Raw genomic sequence first — 21,772 nt, 5'->3', positions numbered from 1 at the left:
ACTTTAATACCCCACTCACACCTATGGACAGATCAACTAAACAGAAAATTAACAAAGAAACGCAAACTTTAAATGATACATTAGATCAGTTAGACCTAATTGATATCTATAGGACATTTCACCCCAAAACAACGAATTTCACCTTTTTTTCAAGTGCTCATGGAACCTTCTCCAGGATAGATCACATCCTGGGCCATAAATCTAAACTTGATAAATTAAAAAAAATCGAAATCATTCCAGCATCTTTTCTGACCATAATGCATTAAGATTAGATCTCAATTACAGGAGAAAAACTATTAAAAATTCCAACATATGGAGGTTGAACAACACACTTCTGAATAACCAACAAATCACAGAAGAAATCAAAAAAGAAATCAAAATATGCATAGAAACTAATGAAAATGAAAACACAACAACCCAAAACCTGTGGGACACTATAAAAGCAGTGCTAAGAGGAAAGTTCATAGCAATACAGGCATACCTCAAGAAACAAGAAAAAAGTCAAATAAATAACCTAACTCTACAACTAAAGCAACTAGAAAAGGAAGAGTTGGAGAACCCCAGAGTGAGTAGAAGGAAAGAAATCTTAAAAATTAGGGCAGAAATAAATGCAAAAGAAACAAAAGAGACCATAGCAAAAATCAACAAAGCCAAAAGCTGGTTCTTTGAAAGGATAAATAAAATTGACAAACCATTAGCCAGACTCATCAAGAAGCAAAGAGAGAAAAATCAAATCAATAAAATTAGAAATGAAAATGGAGAGATCACAACAGACAACACAGAAATACAAAGGATCATAAGAGACTACTATGAGCAGTTGTATGCCAATAAAATGGACAACGTGGAAGAAATGGACAAATTCTTAGAAAAGTACAATTTTCCAAAACTGAACCAGGAAGAAATCGAAAATCTTAACAGACCCATCACAAGCACAGAAATTGATACTGTAATCAGAAATCTTCCAGCAAACAAAAGCCCAGGTCCAGATGGCTTCACAGCTGAATTCTACCAAAAATTTCGAGAAGAGCTAACACCTATCCTACTCAAACTCTTCCAGAAAATTGCAGAGGAAGGTAAACTTCCAAACTCATTCTATGAGGCCACCATCACCCTAATACCAAAACCTGACAAAGATGTCACAAAAAAAGAAAACTACAGGCCAATATATCTGATGAACATAGATGCAAAAATCCTCAACAAAATTCTAGCAATCAGAATCCAAAAACACATTAAAAAGATCATACACCATGACCAAGTGGGCTTTATCCCAGGGATGCAAGGATTCTTCAATATCCGCAAATCAATCAATGTAATTCACCACATTAACAAATTGAAAAATAAAAACCATATGATTATCTCAATAGATGCAGAGAAGGCCTTTGACAAAATTCAACATCCATTTATGATAAAAACTCTCCAGAAAGCAGGAATAGAAGGAACATACCTCAACATCATAAAAGCTATCTATGACAAACCCACAGCAAACATTATCCTCAATGGTGAAAAATTGAAAGCATTTCCCCTAAAGTCAGGAACAAGACAAGGGTGTCCACTTTCACCGCTACTATTCAACATAGTTCTGGAAGTTTTGGCCACAGCAATCAGAGCAGAAAAAGAAATAAAAGGAATCCAAATTGGAGAAGAAGAAGTAAAACTCTCACTGTTTGCAGATGACATGATCCTCTACATGGAAAACCCTAAAGACTCCACCAGAAAATTACTAGAGCTCATCAATGAATATAGTAAAGTCGCAGGATATAAAATCAACATACAGAAATCCCTTGCATTCCTATACACGAATAATGAGAAAGTAGAAAAAGAAATTAAGGAAACAATTCCATTCACCATTGCAACGAAAAGAATAAAATACTTAGGAATATATCTACCTAAAGAAACTAAAGACCTATATATAGAAAACTATAAAACACTGATGAAAGAAATCAAAGAGGACACTAATAGATGGAGAAATATACCATGTTCATGGATTGGAAGAATCAATATAGTGAAAATGAGTATACTACCCAAAGCAATTTACAAATTCAATGCAATCCCTATCAAGCTACCAGCCACATTTTTCACAGAACTAGAACAAATAATTTCAAGATTTGTATGGAAATACAAAAAACCTCGAATAGCCAAAGCAATCTTGAGAAAGAAGAATGGAACTGGAGGAATCAACTTGCCTGACTTCAGGCTCTACTACAAAGCCACAGTCATCAAGACAGTATGGTACTGGCACAAAGACAGACATATAGATCAATGGAACAAAATAGAAAGCCCAGAGATAAATCCACACACATATGGACACCTTATCTTTGACAAAGGAGGCAAGAATATACAATGGAGTAAAGACAATCTCTTTAACAAGTGGTGCTGGGAAAACTGGTCAACCACTTGTAAAAGAATGAAACTAGATCACTTTCTAACACCGCACACAAAAATAAACTCAAAATGGATTAAAGATCTAAATGTAAGATCAGAAACTATAAAACTCCTAGAGGAGAACATAGGCAAAACACTCTCAGACATAAATCACAGCAGGATCCTCTATGATCCACCTCCCAGAATGCTGGAAATAAAAGCAAAAATAAACAAATGGGATCTAATTAAAATTAAAAGCTTCTGCACAACAAAGGAAAATATAAGCAAGGTGAAAAGACAGCCTTCAGAATGGGAGAAAATAATAGCAAATGAAGCAACTGACAAACAACTAATCTCAAAAATATACAAGCAACTTCTGCAGCTCAACTCCAGAAAAATAAACGACCCAATCAAAAAATGGGCCAAAGAACTAAATAGACATTTCTCCAAAGAAGACATACGGATGGCTAACAAACACATGAAAAGATGCTCAACATCACTCATTATTAGAGAAATGCAAATCAAAACCACAATGAGGTACCACTTCACACCAGTCAGAATGGCTGCGATCCAAAAATCTGCAAGCAATAAATGCTGGAGAGGGTGTGGAGAAAAGGGAACCCTCCTACACTGTTGGTGGGAATGCAAACTAGTACAGCCACTATGGAGAACAGTGTGGAGATTCCTTAAAAAATTGCAAATAGAACTACCTTATGACCCAGCAATCCCACTTCTGGGCATACACACCGAGGAAACCAGAATTGAAAGAGACACATGTACCCCAATGTTCATCGCAGCACTGTTTATGATAGCCAGGACATGGAAACAACCTAGATGTCCATCAGCAGATGAATGGATAAGAAAGCTGTGGTACATATACACAATGGAGTATTACTCAGCCGTTAAAAAGAATTCATTTGAATCAGTTCTGATGAGATGGATGAAACTGGAGCCGATTATACAGAGTGAAGTAAGCCAGAAAGAAAAACACCAATACAGTATACTAACACATATATATGGAATTTAGGAAGATGGCAATGACGACCCTGTATGCAAGACAGGGAAAGAGACACAGATGTGTATAACGGACTTTTGGACTCAGAGGGAGAGGGAGAGGGTGGGATGATTTGGGAGAATGCCATTCTAACATGTATACTATCATGTGAATTGAATCGCCAGTCTATGTCTGACGCAGGATGCAGCATGCTTGGGGCTGGTGCATGGGGATGACCCAGAAAGATGTTATGGGGAGGGAGGTGGGAGGGGGGTTCATGTTTGGGAATGCATGTAAGAATTAAAGATTTTAAAATTTAAAAAATAAAAAACTAAAAATACAAAAAAAAAAAAGTTGCAACACTATAGAGCCACAGGAAATCTAATACGAAGTACAAAAGAAGCTATTGATTTTTCAGTTAGCTGAGCAACAACAAAGAAATGAAGCAATTAGGCACATCGAACTCTCAAGACAGCCTTAAATACAGACAAATCAATGCAAATATTTGTTATTCCTCACTGTCCTCATTTTCCAAAACAAAACAAAACAAAACATTTTTAAATGTTCATGCATATGATGTGCTATGCATACCATGGATAAATTTCAGGTAGTATTCAGTAATGAACACCTCAAAATGCAACTATACTGGTAAAATGAGCGGGATAAGCTTTGTTTAGTTCTGCAATAATCTGTGCTAGGTCATTTGTGAAAACCAGCTTTTATCAATCTGAGCTAAAGTTTTAAATACTTTTGATGTGAAACATAAAATGTACGTCTGGTTATCTACTCACTCTCAAAAATACAGAGGTCAGTTGGCTGTAAGATAGTTTCAGAGAGCAACATATTAGCAATATTGGTCAAAATATATGTTAATAATTGTCCAGTATTATGACCATGATCATCATTATCATTATCATAATTAATTAGCATCTAATAATTGAAGCAATATGTTGTTGTTCTTTGTTATGCTAATAGACCTATTATCTGAAAATCCAATATTAGTTTACAGAAAGATAATTAAAATGTAAACTTTGGAGATAATTTATTTTAATAGGTACAAATTGAAGTGGTACTGGAAGGCAAAAAGGATAATAAAATTTTAAAATTTAGCTTGTGTAGACCCACTCTTCCCAAGGACTACTCATCTCTTAGATGGTGTCCTTTTAAGTCTTCAGTCCTTTCTCTCTCTATCCACACATGAAACATTAATATTCAGTTTCAGTGTCTCATATTCTTCTTCCTCTATATAATTTATTTAATGAGTTCTCATTAATTAGTTTCCATTTATATTTTGATGATGCCAAAATGTCTGGATCTATGCCAGGAATCTCTCAAAAATCAGAATATTTCATTGGCTAGTGTTACTCTATATTTCCTTTATGTGAATTGAACACATTTGCCTCTCTTACCTTTCCTTCTTAGAAATAACAAAGAGGCATTTTAAAACAGAATGGATCTATATTAATGTGGAAAAATAAGAAAACAGAGGCATCAATACTATTTGAGAAATTGTTGAAAGACTCTAGGCGGATAGCTTGAAATTTACGGAATGATAACTACTCTAGTTAATTGTTGAAAAAGGCAGGGAGATTCTGTTCAAAGGCAAAAAAAAAAAAAAAAAAAAAGGAAAGAAGAAGGTCCAGCAACAATCTATATGATGACTTATTGAAGAATTCAATTCAGAGTTGATGGTACCACTGGGCCTTTTTATCTCTTTTTCTGAATCACCAATGTCACCTTCCATGCTTGAGTCAAATGGTGAGCTTCATTTACATTCATACAGAAACAGTGGCATAATTCTTGGCACTGAAGGAAGAATGAGAAATCCTTAGGGAAGATAAGCTAGTTGCAGGGCATGATTGCTCAGTCACTTCAGTCGTGTCTGACTCTTTGTGACCCTATGGACTGTAGCCCATGAGGCTCATCTGTCCATGGGATTCTCCAGGCAACAGTATTGGAGAGGATTACAATTTCCTTTTCCGATTCCATCCCATCTGCATAAAAACTGAAAGCAGGCTATAGTAAACAGATACAATATCCTTGAAATAATAGAGAATCTTATATTCATTAATTACTATAGAAAACCAGCATGTCAAAATGACTATAAGACTTTGAGCAAGCTCTGGGATATGGTGTAGGACAGGGAAGCCTTGCATGCAGCAGTCCATGAGGTCACAAAGAGTCAGCCATTGGACACGACTGAGTGACTGAACGACAATAACAGCCTAAGGCAATCTACAGATGCGACACAAACCCTATCACCAATGGCATTTTTAATAGAACTAGAACAAAATACTCTCAAATTTGTATGGAGACACAAAAGACTCTGGATATTCAAAGCAATCTTGAGAAAGAAAAAAACAGAGCTGGAAGAATCAGGTTCAAACTATACCACAAAGTTAGAGTCATCAAACAGTATGATATTGTCACAAAAACAGAAATATAGGTCCATGGAACAAGACAGAAAACCCAGAAATAAACCCATGCACCTCTCTGTTCCCCAGGTGAAGGGAAGGGAAATAAAACGCTCTCTTCTTCGGGGGATGTTATCCCTGGATTGAACCCAGGTCTTCTGCATTGTGAACGAATTCTTTACCATCTGAACCACCAGGGAAGCCCTATGGTTAATTATTCTATGACAAAGGAGGCAAGACTACCAAATATTGGAGAAACAGTCAACAAATCGTGCTGGGAAAATTGGATAGATGTCCCAGCTGTGTGGGCAGTGATAAAAATAATCTGCCTGCAATGCAGGAGGCGCAAGAGATGTGGATACTATCCCTGGGTCAGGAAGATTCCTTGGAAGAGGAAATGGTAACCCACTCCAGTATTCTTGCTTAAAAAAATCCTATGAACATAGGAGCCTAGTGGGCTACAGTCCATATAGCTGCAAAGGATCAGACACAACTGAGTGACTGAGCACACACATGTAAAATAGGTGAAAATGGATTAAAGACCTGCATGTGTGACTGGGCACTATAAAACTCCTAGAAGAAAACATAGACAGAACATTCTTTGGCATAAACCACAGCAATCTTTTTTGATCTCTCTCCTAGAATAATAGAAATAAAAACAAAAATGCACAAATGGGACTCACTTAAACTGAAAAGTTTTTCTCACAGCAAAGGAAACAATAAACAAAACTAAAAGCAACTCACAGATTGGGAGAAAATATTTGCAAATGATGTGACCCACAAAGGAATAATCTCTAAAATTTACAAACAGCTCGTGACGCTTAACAGCATCAAAATAAACAAACTAATCGACAAATAGGTAGAAAATTTAAATAGACATTTCTCCAAAGAAGACATACAGATGACCAAGAGGTACACAAAAAGGTGTTAAAAACTGCTTATCATTCAGTTCAGTTCAGTACAGTCGCTAAGTTGTGTCTGACGTTTTGTGTCCCCACAGACTGCAGTACACCAGGCTTCCCTGTCCATCACCTACTCCCAAGGTTTACTCAAAGTCTTGTCCATTGAGTCAATGATACCATCCAACCATCTCATCTTCTATCATCCCCTTCTCCTCCTGCCTTCAATCGTTCCCAGAATCAAGGTCTTTCCCAATGAGTGAGTTCTTCACATTAGGTGCCTAAAGCATTAAAGTTTCAGCTTCACCAAAAGTCCTTCCAATAAATATTTAGGACTGATTTGTTTTGGGATTGACTGGCTTGCTCTCCTTGCAGTGCAGGGACTCTCAAGAGCCTTCTCCAACAACACAGGTCAAAAGCATCAATTCTTCCAAGCTCAGCTTTCTCAATGTTCCAAGTCTCACATCCATGCATGACTACTGGAAAAACCATAGCTTTGACTATACAGAACTTTGTTGGCAAAGTAATGTCTCTGCTTTTTAATGTGCTGTCTAGGTTGGTTATAGCTTTTCTTCCAAGGAGCAAGCATCTTTTAATTTCATGGCTGCAGTCAACATCTGCAGTGATTTTGGAGCCAAAAAAAAAAAATAGTCTCTCACTGTTTCCATTGTTTTCCCATTTATTTGCGATGAAATGGTGGGACCAAATGCCATGATCTTAGTTTTCTGAATGTTGATTTTTAAGTCAACCTTTTCACTTTCCTCTTTTATTTTCATCAAGAGCGCTTCAGTTCTTCTTCACTTTCTGCCATAAGGGTAGTGTCATCTGTATATCTGAGGCTATTGATATTTCTCCTGGCAATCTTGATTCCAGCTTGTGCTTCATCCAGCCTGGTATTTTGTATGATATACTTTGCATATAAATTAAATAAGCAAGGTGAATATACAGTCTTGATGTACTCCTTTCCCAATTTCGAACCAATCCATAGTTCCATGTCTGGTTCTAACTGTTGTTCCTTGACTTACATAGAGATTTCTCAGGAGGCTAGTAAGGTGGTCTGGTACTCCCATCTCTTTAAGAATTTTCCAGTTGGTTGTGACCACAGTAAAAGAATCAGGCTTTGTCAATGAAGCAAAAGTAGATGTTTTTCTGGAACTCCCTTGCTTTTTCAGTGATTCAATGTATGTTGACAATTTGATCTCTTATTCCACTGCCTTTTCTAAATCCAGCCTGAACATTTGGAATTTCATGGTTCATGTACTGTTGAAGCCTGATTTGGAGAATTTTGAGCATTACTTTGCTAGCATGAGTCAGTCAGTCAGTTCAGTCACTCAGTCGTGTCTGACTCTGTGACCCCATGAGTCATGGCAGGCCAGGCCTCCCTGTCCATCACCAACTCCCCGAGTTCACTCAAACTCAGGTCCATCGAGCCAGTGATGCCATCCAGCCATCTCATCCTCTCTCATCCCCTTCTCCTCCTGCCCCCAATCCCTCCCAGCATCAGGGTCTTTTCCAATGAGTCAACTCTTCACATGAGGTGGACAAAATATTGGAGTTTCAGCTTTAGCATCAGTCCTTCCAATGAACACCCAGGGCTGATCTCCTTTAGGATGGACAGGTAGGATCTCCTTGCAGTCCAAAGGACTCTCAAGAGTCTTCTCCAACACCACAGTTCAAAAGCATCAATTCTTCGGCGCTCAGATTTCTTCACAGTCCAACTCTCACATCCATACATGACTACTGGAGAAACCATAGCCTTGACTAGACGGACCTTTGTTGGCAAAGTAATGTCTCTGCTTTTGAATATGCTATCTAGGTTGATCATAACTTTCCTTCCAAGGAGTAAGCGTGAGAGATGAGTGCAAATGTTCAGTAGTTTGAACATATTTTTGGCATTGTCTTTCTTTGGGATTAGAATGAAAACTGATCTTTTTCAGTTCTGTGGCCACAGCTGAGTTTTCTCAATTTGCTGGCATATTGAGTGCAGCACTTTAACAACAACACCTTTTAGGATTTGAACAGCTGAACTGGAAATCCATCACCTCCATTAGCTTTGCTCATAGTGATGCTTCCTAAGGGCCGACTGACTTTGCATTCCAGGATGTTTGACTCTAGGTGAGCATAACATCGTGCTTTCTGGGTCTTGATTTTTTGATATAGTTTTTCTGTATATTCTTGCCACCTCTTCTTAGTATCTTCTGCTTCTGTTAGGTTCATACCATTTATATCCTTTAATGTGCCCATCTTTGCATGAAATGTTCTCTTGGTATCTGTAATTTTCTTGATAAGATCTCTAGTCTTTCCCATTCTACTGATTTCCTCTATTTCTTTGCACTAAACACTGAGGAATGCTTTCTTGTCTCTCCTTGCTAGTCTTTGAAACTGCATTCAGATAGATATATATTTCCTTTTCTCCTTTGCCCTTAGTTTCTCTTCTTTTCTCAGCTATTTTTAAGGCCTCCTCAGACAACCATTTTGCCTTTTTTGCATTTCTTTTTCTTGGGGATGGTCTTGATTATTGCCTGTGTACAATATCATGAACCTCTCTCCATGGTTCTTCAGGCACTCTGTCTATCAGATCCAATCCTTTGAATCTATTTGTCACTTCCACTGCTCAGTGGTAAGGGATTTGATTTAGGTTATACCTGAATGGTCTAGTGATTTTTCCCACTTTCTTCAATTTAAATCTGAATTTGGCAATAAGGAGTTCATGATCTGTGCTACAGTCAGCTTCCTGTCTTGTTTTTGCTGACTGTATAGAGCTTCTCCATCTTTGGCTGCAAATAATATAATCAGTCTGATTTTGGTATTGACCAGCTGGCGATGTCTATGTGTAGCATCTTCTCTTGTGTTGTTGGGAGAGAGTGCTTGCTATGACTAGTGCGTTTGCTTGGCAAAACTCTGTCACCCTTTGTCCTGCTTCATTTTTTTACTCCAAGACCAAATTTGCCTGTTACTCCTGGTATCTCTTGACTTTCTATTTTCACATTCGAGTCCCCTATGATGAAAAGGACATCTTTTCTGTGTGTTAGTTCTAGAAGGTCTTTCAGGTCTTCATAGAACTGTTCAACTTCAGCTTCTTCAGCATTACTAATTGGGGTATAGACTTGGATTACTTTGCTTTTGAATGGTTTGCCTTGGAAACAGATAGAGATCATTCTGTCATTTTTGAGATTGCCCCCAAGAACTGGATTTCAGAGACTTTTGTTGACTATGATGGCCACTCCATTTCTTCAATGGGATTCTTGCCCACAGTAGTAGATATAACAGTCATCTGAATTAAATTCACCCATCCCAGTCCATTTTAGTTCACTGATTCCTAAAATGTTGATGTTCACTCTTGCCTCTCCTGTTTGACCACTTCCAATTTACCTTGATTCATGGACCTAACTTTTCAGGTTCCTGTGCAATATTGTTACTTACAGCATTAGACTTTACTTCCATCACCAGTCATATCCACAACTGAGTGTTGTTTTTGCTTTGACTCTGTCTCTTCATTCTTTCTGGGGTTATTTCTCTATTCATATTGGGCACCTACCAACCTGGGAAGTTCATCTTTCAATGTCATGTTTTTTGCCTTTTCATACTGTTTATGGGGTTCTCAAGGCAAGAATACGTAAGTGGTTTGCCATTCCCTTCTCCAGTGGGCCATGTTTTGTCAGAACTCTCCACCATGACCTGTCCTTCTTGGGTGGCCCTACACTGCGTGGCTCATAGTTTCATTGAGTTATACAAGGCTGTGGTCCAAGTACCACATTTGATTTGTTTTCTGTGATTGTGGTTTTCATTCTATCTGCCCTCTGATGGATAAGAATAAGTGGCTTATGAAATCTTCTTGATGGGAGAGAATGTCTGTGGGGGAAATTGGATCTTGTTCTAATGTGCAAGACAATGCTCAGTAAATCTTTAATCTGTTTTTCTCTTGGTGGGCAGTGCTGTGTTCCCTCCCTGTTGTTTGACCTGAGACAAAACTATGGTGGAGATAATGTAAATAATGGCAACCTCTTTCAAAAGGTCCTGTGCACACATGGCAACTCTCAGTGCCCCCAACCCTGCAGCAGGTCACCACCAACCCATGTCTCCACCGGAGACTCCTGAACACACTCACAGGCAAGCGTGGTCAGTGTCTTGTGGGGTCACTCCTCCTTTCTCCTGGCTCCTAGTGCACACAAGGTTTTGTTTGATTTCTGTGAGTGTCTCCAGTAGATATGAGGTTTGATTCTAAACACGATTTCACTCCTCCTACCAACTTGCTGTGGCTTTCCTTTGTCTTTGGACATGGGGTATGTTTTTTTGATGGGATGCAACCTTCGCCCATGGATGGTTGTTTAGAAGTTAGTTGTAATTTTGGAGTTATTGCAAGAGAAGATGAGCACATATCCTTCTATTCCGTCATCTTGGTTGAGGTATTATCTTTGCTACTCTTTATGTAATGTATCTTCTTTCCATGGTTGCTTTTCAGATTTTCTCTTGTCTGTATTTTTTTTTTCCCCTTTAAGTGAAATTTCTTACTGGGATAATTGTAAATTAATGAATTTTTAAGTAATACTAATCATCCTTTGTACTCTCTATCCAGTTTCCTTCAAGAGTAACATTTTCAAAACGACAGTATAATATCACAAAGGGTCAGTTGACATTTGAAATTTTATTTTTCATTGTAGAATAATTGTTTTACAATATTGTACTTGTTTCTGCCATACATCAACATGAATCAGCCATAGGTATACATTTGCCCCCTTCCTGTTGACCTTCCTCCCACCTCTCATCCCATCCTATCTCTCTAGGTTGTCACAGAGCACTGGGTTTGAACTTCCTGCATCTTACAGCAAATTCCCACTGGCTATTTATTTCACATATGGTAGTATATATGTTTCAATGAGACTCTATTAAATCATCCCTCCATCTCCTTCTCTCACCATGTCCACAGTCTGTTCTCTATGTCTGCATCTCGGTTGTTGCCCTGCAAATCAGTTTATTGGTACATGCATTAATATACAAATACTGCATTTCTCTGACTTACTTCACTCTTGTTTCTAGTATTGGTAGACTGTTTTATGATGGCCATCCTGACTGGTGTGAGGTGATACCTCATTGTAGTTTGATTTGCATTTCTCTAATAATGAGCTATGTTGAGCATCTTTTCATGTATTTATTGCCCATCTGTGTGTCTTCTTTGGAAAAAAAAAGTCTGTTCAGGTCTTCTGCCTGCTTTTTCATTGGGTTATTTCTCTGATATTGAGCTGCAAGTGTTGCTTGTATATTTTGAAGATTAATCCTTTGCCAGTTGCTTCATTTGCTATTATTTTTCTCCCATTCTGAGGGTTATCTTTTCACCTTGTTTGTAGTTTCCTTTGTTGTGCAAAAGTTTTTAAGTTTAATTAGTTCCCACATGTTATTGTTTTTATTTTCTTTATTTTAGGAGATAGGTTATCGAGAGTCTTGTGATTTAAGTCAAGGAGTGTGCAGCCTATGTTTCCCTTTAGGAGTTTTATAGTTTCTTACCCTGGTTTTAAGCCTTTTCATTATGAATCTTAGTGTTGCTTTCTTTATGTTTCTGATCCTAGGGCTTGTTGAGTTTCTTGGATCTGTATGTTTATAGTTTTATCAAATTTAGAATATCTTTGTGTATTATTTATTCAAATATTTTTCCCTATCCTACAAGGTCAAACCTTAAGGGATTCCAATTAGAAATATATTTATATATTTTAAGTTGTCCAAACATTTATGAAGGGCTTTCCAGATGGCTCACTGATAAATAATCCTCCTGTCAAGGAGAAGACACAGGTTTGACCCCTGGAGCAGAAAGATCCCCTGGAGAAGGAGGTAATAATCCATACCAGTATTCCTGCTTGGATGATTCTGTTTGGCAGGCTATAGTTCATGGGACTGCCAAAGAATCAGATTCAGCAACTAAACAACACAGGTTTATCAGCTTCATTCCCTTCCCATCATCCCACCCCTCTAGGTCATCACAAAGTCCCAGGCTGGGAACCCTGTGTTACACAGCAACGTCTCACCAGCTCTATTTTACACATAGTAGTGTGTATATATATCACAGTTCAGTTCAGTTGCTCAGTCGTGTCTGGCTCTTTGCAACCCCATGAAACGCAGCACGCCAGGCCTCCCTGTCCATCACCAACTCCAGGAATTCATGCAGACTCACGTCCATCGAGTCAGTGATGCCATCCAGCCATCTCATCCTCTGTCATCCCCTTCTCCTTCTGCCCCCAATCCCTCCCAGCATCAGAGTCTTTTCCAATGAGTCAACTCTTTGCATGAGGTGGCCAAAGTACTGGAGTTTCAGCTTCAGCATCATTCCCTCCAAAGAAATCCCAGGGCTGATCTCCTTCAGAATGGATTGGTTGGATCTCCTTGCAGTCCAAGGGACTTACAAGAGTCTTCTCCAACACCACAGTTCAAAAACATCAATTCTTCAGCGCTCAGCTTTCTTCACAGTTTGACTCTCATATCTATACATGATCACCGGAAAAACCATAGCCTTGACTAGAGAGACCTTTATTGGCAAAGTAATGTCTCTGCTTCTGAATATGCTATCTAGGTTGGTCATAACTTTTCTTCCAAGGAGTAAGCATCTTTTAATTTCATGGCTGCAGTCACCATCTGCAGTGATTTTGGAGCCCCCCAAAATAAAGTCTGACACTGTTTCCACTGTTTTCCCATCTATTTCCCATGAAGTGATGGGACCAGATGCCATGATCTTCGTTTTCTGAATGTTGAGCTTTAAGCCAACTTTTTCACTCTCCTCTTTCACTTGCATCAAGAGGCTTTTTAGCTCCTCTTCACTTTCTGCCATAAGGGTGGTGTCATCTGCATATCTAAGGTTATTGATATTTCTCCCAGCAATCTTGATTCCAGCTTGTGTTTCTTTCAGTCCAGTGTTTCTCATGATGTAGTCTGCATATAAGTTAAATAAGCTGGGTGACAATATACAGCCTTGATGTACTCCATTTCCTGTTTGGAACCAGTCTGTAGTTCCATGTCCAGTTCTAACTGTTGCTCTCTGACCTGCATATAGGTTTCTCAAGAGGCAGGTCAGGTGGTCTGGTATTCCCATCTCTTTCAGAATTTTCCACAGTTTATTGTGATCCATATAGTCAAATGCTTTGGCATAGTCAATAAAGCAGAAATAGATGTTTTTCTGGAACTTTCTTGCTTTTTTGATGGTCCAGTGGATATTGGCAATTTGATCTCTGGTTCCTCTGCCTTTTCTAAAACAAGCTTGAACATCTGGAAATTCACGTATTGCTGAAGCCTGGCTTGGAGCATTTTGAGCATTACTATAGTAACATGTGAGATGAGTGCAATTGTGCGGTAGTTTGAACATTCTTTGGCTTTGCCTTTGTTTGGGATTGGAATGAAAACTGACCTTTTCCAGTCCTGTGGCCACTGCTGAGTTTTCCAAATTTGCTGGCATATTGAATACGGCACTTTCACAGCATCATCTTTCAGGATTTGAAAGAGCTCAACTGGAATTCCGTCACCTCCACTAGCTTTGTTCATAGTGATGCTTTCTAAGGCTCACTTGACTTCACATTCCAGGATGTCTGGCTCTAGGTAAGTGATCACACCATCATGATTATCTTGGTCTTGAAGATCTTTTTTGTACAGTTCTATGTATATATGTACACTAGGGTAGTGTATACATACACACACATACACACACACACACACACACACACACATATATGGTTCCCAGGTTGTGCAGTGGTAAAGAATCTGCCTGCAATGCAGCAGGCTTAAGAGACTAGTGTTCTGTCCCTGGGTTGGGACTATCCCCTTGACGAGGAAGTGGCAACCCATTCCAATAATCTTATCTAGAACATCCCATGGACAGAGAATCCTGGCAGACTGCAGTCCATGGGCTCAGAGAGGCAGACACAACTGAGCACATACACACACGCAGAGTGTATATACTACCTACACTACGTATACTACGTAGTGTGATGCTACGTATACTACGTATACTACGTAGTGTGATGCTACGTTCTCCCTTCGTCTCCCTCTTTCCTACCCCTGCTGTCCAAAAGTCCATCTTTCTCTATCAGCGTCTCCATTCCTTTGCAGCAAATAAGGTTTATTAATATCATTTTTCTAGATTCTATCATTTCACTTCAGTAGCTTCAGATATTTCCAGCTCTTTGCCACCCTGTCAGCTCTAGCCCACCAGGCTCCTCTGACCATAGGATTCTCCAGGCAAGAATACTGGAGTGGGTTGCTGTGATGCATTAATATATAAAATTTGCTTCTCTTTTTCTGACTTACTTCACTCTCTATAACAGGCTCCTCTCTATAAGAGGTTCATCCACCTCATTAGAACTGACTCAAATTTGTCCTTTTATGGCTAATATTCCATTATATATATGTATCACATCTTCTTTATCCATTCATCTGTACATGGGCATCTAGGTTGCTTTCATGTCCCTATTATAAACAATGCTGCTATGAACTTGGGGGTATGTATGTCTTTTTCAATTATGGTTTTCTCAGGGTAGTAGTGGTATTGCTGAGTCATATAATTTTATTCCTAGCTTGTTAAGAAATTTCCATACTGTTCTGTATAGTGGTTGAATTAATTTACATTTCTTACCAACATTGCAAGAGGGTTCCCTTTTCTTTACATCTTCTTCAGCATTTATTGTTTGTAGACTTTTTTCATGATGGCCATTGTGATTGTGTGAGGTGATACCTCATTGTAGTTTTGACTGGCATTTCTATAAGAAATAGCAATGTTGAGTATCTTTTCATGTGTTTATTGACCATCTGCATGTCTTCTTTGGAGAAGTATCTGTTTAGGTCTTCAGCCCATTTTTTGATTGGGCTGTTTGTTTTTCTATATTGAGCTGTATGAGATGCTTATATACTTTGGGGATTAATTCTTTGTCTGTTATTTCATTTGTGTTTTTTTTTTTTTTCCCCATTATGAAGGTTGTCTTTTAATCTTGTTTGTTGTTTACTTTGGGATTCTCTGGTGGCTCAGATGGCAAAGAGTCTGCCTGCAATGTGGGAGACCAGGGTTTGGTCCCTGGCTCAGAAAGATTCCCTGGAGAAGGAAATGGTAACACACTCCAGCATTCTTGCCTGGAAAATCCCATGACTGGAGGAGCCTGGTGTACTATAATCCTTGAGGTTTCGAAGAGTCAGACACGACTGCTCAATTTCACCTATTTTTGTTTACTTTGTTGTGCAAAAACTCTTAATTTTAATTCGGTCCATTTGTTTATTTTTGGTTTTATTTCTACTTCTCTAGGAGGTGGGTCAAAGATGATCTTCTCTCATTTATGTCAAAGAGTGTTCTGCCTGTGTTTTCCTCTAATAGTTTTGTAGTTTCTGGCCTTATATTTGCCTTTAATCCATTTTGATTTTATTTTTGTATATGGTATTAGGAAGTATCCCAGTTTCATTTTTTACATGTATCTATCAGTTTTCACTGCCCACTTATTGAAGAGATTGTCTTTTATCCATTGTATATGCTTGTCTCCTTTATTAAACATAAAGTGCCCATAGTTGCATGGGTTTATCTTGAGGATTTCTACCTTGTTCCATTGGTCTATATTTCTGCTTTTGTGCCAGTGCCATATTGTCTTGATGGCTGTAGCTTTGTAGTATAGTCTGAAGTCAGGCACGTTGATTCTTCCAGTTCTGCTCTTCTTTCTCAAGATTGATTTGGCTATTATGTTTTGTTTGGTTTTTATGTTTTATCTTTTATGTTTCCATAAAAACTGTGAATTGTTTTGTTCTAGTTCTGTGAAGAAAGGGAAGGCAATGGCAACTCACTCCAGTACTCTTGCCTGGAAAATCCCATGGATGGAGGAGCCTGGTAGGCTGTGGTCCATGGGGTCGTGAAGAGTTGGACACAGCTGAGTGACTTCACTTTCATGTTTCACTTTCATGCATTGGAGAAGGAAATGGCAACCCACTCCAGTGTTCTTGCCTAGAGAATTCCAGAGACAGGGGAGCCTGGTGGGCTGCCATCTATGGGGTTATATAAAGTCGGACATGACTGAAGTGACTTAGCAGCAGCAGCAGTTGTGTGAAGAATACCATTGGTAGTTTGGTAAGGATTGCACTGAGTCTACGGTTTGCTTTGGGTACAGTAGTCATTTTCCCAGTATTGATTCTCCCAATCCAAGAACATGGTGTATCCCTTCTTTTTTTTTTTTTTTTGACCCTTTATTTCTTTCATTGGTGTCTTATAGTTTTCTGCATACAGGTCTTTTGTCTCTTTAAGTTGACTTATTCCCAGGCATTTTGTTCTTTTTGTTGCAATGGTGAATGGGATTATTTCCTTAATTTCCCTTTCTGATTTTTCATTGCTAATGTATAGGAATGAAAAGGATTCCTATGTATTAATTTGATATCTTGGATTTTTACTATATTCATTGATTATCTCTAGTAATTTTCTGGTGGCATTGTTATGATTTTCTATGTAGAGAGTTGTATCATCTGCAAACAGTGAGAGTTTTACTTCTTCTCCAATCTGGATTCTTTTATTTCTCTCACCTCTCTGATTGCTGTGGCTTAGTCTTCCAAAACTATGTTGAATATTATTTGTGATAATGTGCATGCTTGACTTGTTCCTGAACTTAGAGGAAATGATTTCAGTTAACACCATTGACAAAAATGTCCACTGTGGGTTTGTTGTATATGGCCTTTAATACCTTGAAGTCATTTCCTTCTATGCTTATTTTCTGGAAAGTTTTTATCATAAATGGGTATTGAATTTTGTTAAAAGCTTTCTCTACATCTATTGAGATGATCATATTGTTTTTATCTTTCAGTTTGTTAATACAGTGTATCACATTGATTGAATTGCATACATTGAATAATCCTTACATCCCTGGGATAAAGACCACTTGATAAATATATATGATCTTTTCAATGTTTTGTTGGATTTTGTTTGCTAGAATCTCATTGAGGATATTTTTCATATATTTCTGTCAGTGATACTGGACTGTCATTTTCTTTTTTTGTGGTATCTTCGACTGGTTTTGGTATCAAGGTGGTGGTGGCCTTCTAGAACGAGTTTTGGAGTTTTTCTTTCTCTGCAGTTTTCTGGAAGATTTTAAGAAGGATAGATGTTAGCTCTTCTCTAAACTTTGGGTGAGATCACTGGTTGGATAGCATCACTGACTCAATGGACATGAGTTTGAGCAATCTGTGGGAGATAATAAAGGACAGGGAAGCCTGGAGTGCTGTAGTCCATGGATTCATTGAGAATTGGACAAGACTTGGCAACTGAACAACAACCACAACTTTAGGTAGAAATCGCCTGTGAAGCCAGGGCTTCTGTTTGTTGGAAGATTTTTTTAAAAAAATTACAGTTTCAATTGTCATGCCGCCATTTCAAAAGACCCCCAATGTCCCAGTGCACTCCAGACACACTTGACTCCCCTGCACTGACTTGATGGTCACCCCGAGGACTGACTCAAAACACGATGGCAGGTGCGACAGCCCTGTGGCCCCTCGAGAGAAAGCCACCGATCCCTATGGTCAAGCCGACAGGAAACCTGACACTGCTTTTTCAGCTTGAGAGGAGAGCGGACTTGCATGGCTCCAAATGAGACGAGGCCTGACTCCCCTGTGGATGCCCCAGAGGAACCCCGAGATCCATGTCAGCCCTGGATAGGAACCCTGAGGTTCCAGCCTCAACTCCAGATGAGGACCTCGGCCCCAGCAGCAACTGCAGAGGAATCCTGAGGGGCCCCTTGCAACTCGCGTGGAGACTGGACCTCCCTGAGGCCCCACGAGTGGGTCCCTGAGGTCTTGCTTTTCTCAGTTTTAAGGCAACTCTTCTTGTAGTGAATGGAGATGATGATTGGGTAGTTTGATTTTGATTTATCTTAATTTGTATCTCTTTATAGTCTGAGATGTAAGGGAAGAGGTTATCTTGTTAGAACTCCCATACTGGAAATTCCTCTGAATTTTGGATTTTCTTTATAGTGTGTAGTGAGTTACTCAGCAAGTCAACTTTTATTAATTTATCCTAAAGTAGCAAACGAACCCACATGTTCTTATCTTACATTGATAACTGTTTTAGTTTTCATTTATATTACAGATCAGCTGCAGATAAACTACACTGCTGTTTCAAATGTATTCTGCATTCTGAAGCAGATAATTAAGGTGGGGCTCTTATATAGAAATTGGAATTCTAGTAAAAGAGCTATAGAAGAGATAGAAGAACTATTCAAATTTGTCCACTTCTGATCATCTTTCATTGGCCAAATCAAGTCAAATGGATTTGCCTATCATTAAGATAGCAAGGCTTAGTGTAACCTCACATGGAGAATTGGTTAATGTTAACACTATCACTTTGCGACACTTTTCTAGAACTATTATTGTTTTTTTTTTTTTAATTTAACACTTGCTGTTGATTCAAAAGCAGATCTGGTCCAAACAGCCGAATTTGTCATATTACTCAAAAGAAAAAAAAAAATAGTGATTTTATCACTCTAGATAGTTTTAAAATTTGTGGCAAAATATAAATGGTATACAGTTTAACATTTTAGCCATTTTAAGTGTACAGGTAAGTGCCTTGGTTATATTGACATTACTGTTCACCTATCATCACCTTCCATTTTCAGAGTATTTTTCATCTTGCAAAACTGAATCTATGAACACATTAAACAGTAACTCCTCTTTTGCTAGGCCATTCTCATTTCTGAATTTGAGCACCCTAAGTATCTCATATAAGTGGAATCATATAAATAATATAAACATATGTAAATTATATAAATGAATACCCATAATATTTGTCCTTTTGAGATACTTGTTTCACCTATCAAAATGTCTTCAAGGGTGATCTATGTTGAAGCATGTGTAAAAAATGTGTTCTTTTTAAAGGCTGAATAATATTCCATTATGTATTATATATGTATATAATATATATATAATATAATGTATATATTTTATTTATACAAAAATGTTATATTTTTATTTATATATAATATAATTATATATACATATATACATAATGAATATTATATATATATATATATATCTCCCACGTTTTGTTTATCCTTTCATCCGATGACAGATAAATTACTGTTGCTTGAATTGAGCTGCCTTTACCTTTTGATTATTGTGAATACGGCTGTTGTGAAAATAGGTTTACAAATAGCTATTCCAGTCTCTGCTCTCAACCCTTTGGTAAGTAGAATTGCTAGATCACATGATAATTCTATTTGTAATTCTGTTAAGGAAACTCCACACTGTTCCCCATAGTAGCTGCACTATCTTACATTCCCACTACCAACTGACAAGGATATCAATCTCTTCCCATCCTCAAAAACACTTAATATTTTTTATAATAGCTATCTAAATGAGTAAAAGTGGTTTCTGATTGTTGTTTTGATTTGTATTTCCCTACTGATCAATAAGGTTGATCATCTTTTAATGTGATTATTTAGTCATTTGTAAACTTTTTTTGAGAAATTTCTGTTAAAGTTCTTTGCCATTTATAAATTGAGTTATTGGTGTTTATATTATTGACTCGTAGGCAATGTTTATATATTTTAGATTATTAATCCCTTCTCAGATATATGTTTTGTAAATATTATCTTATTTCTGATTTGAATGGTTGTCTTCTCATTCTGTTAATAGTGTTCTGTAATGACAAATTTAAAAAACTTTTATATAGTCCAACTTTACTTTAAACTATATCATTAATTTTTATATATTTTAATTTATTTTTTATCAATTTTTGTTGCTAAAGTGTTTTTCTAAGATAAAATTATTAAAAGGAAAATTATTTCATTTATATAAGCTTTACTACACTCTTTTGTGCTTATACCCAAAATGTGCCTTGATTTAATCATATATTTTCTTCTTTGATAGTATTTAATATGATGAAGAAGAAAACAATTAAAATTCTTTTGACATCACATCTTTACATTGTTTGTGTTCTGGAAAGACATACATATGTGAATATTATGAAGACTGACATTTCTAGAAATTTGAGTGTGTGTGCAAAGTCATTTCAGTCATATCTATTTTTGACCTAGAGGGGCTTAATTTACTGAATCTTTTCCTTCATTTTCATATAGAAGTAAATAACTGATAGCTTACATAGTTGATATTTTGATTTTAGGTCAGGTGGAGGACTCCATCACTTGCCCTTTTATTAAAAGGCCATATGTGTGTGTGTGTGTGTTTGTGACTAAGTTTATATTGTAGTTTTTTCCAGAAATAGAACAAATCGGAAAACATTTGGTATTGTAATTGCATTTATTGGAAGGGTACTTAAAGCTATTGTTTCCTACTGATAAATAAATAAAACTCAAAATCATGAGCCTTCTTATTTATTTAAAAATAAAAAAAGAACTACTTCCTTGAGTTGTTTTTAGAAAGTATAGATATGAACACACTATTTTGCATATTAAGGAGTTATAGAGAAAATTGCATTTTTGCCTAGAGTATACGTAAACATTTTACTGAAATGCAATCTTTTTTTCTTTTTGATGTGTTGTTCTTTGCCCAAAATTTAAGCAATAATGCATATTGAAATTTTCTTAATATTCCCAGAATACACTTTATAGTTCTCTAGACAAAGTTACAGTATTCAAGTAATACGTTTTCTATTCTTATGAGCCAATATATTGTTAGAGCAGTGAAGAATAGCAAGGATTAGAATAATTAGCATAACACATGTAACAGTCAGGAGGTAAAATGTCAAGTGGATATTCTTGTTTTTCTCCTATGTTAATCTTTATGGGTCAGAAGAGTTAGGTTAGTAGGAAATGGGAGTCAACAATAGGTTTTAACTTTTCATTTTTGTGTGTATTCTTCTGTTTCACCTTTTATTTTCTTTCGTAAGGCACTTGCATATGTGATACATTTATAGTAAAAGCTAACTTTAACTGTTCCCCTCAGGAAATAATTTTGGACTTAAGGAGTAGGTTCCATGAGAAAATTGGCCTACTGACAAGTGATCTGAACCAGAAATGCTTGACTGAGTTCAATAGCAGGAGCAAACAGTTCAATTTTATTAATGTTACAATTTAATTCCTAAGGTTTTTCTCTTTTGTTTTTGTTAGGTCTCTATTTAAAAAATGACTTTCAGTATATGAACATTCCTAAAAATTTCT

Source organism: Ovis canadensis, chromosome 15, assembly GCF_042477335.2.
Source record: "Ovis canadensis isolate MfBH-ARS-UI-01 breed Bighorn chromosome 15, ARS-UI_OviCan_v2, whole genome shotgun sequence".
In the NCBI taxonomy this organism is placed as follows: domain Eukaryota; kingdom Metazoa; phylum Chordata; class Mammalia; order Artiodactyla; family Bovidae; genus Ovis; species Ovis canadensis.
The sequence above is the reverse complement of the archived record's forward strand: the minus strand, read 5'-3'. Positions refer to the sequence as shown.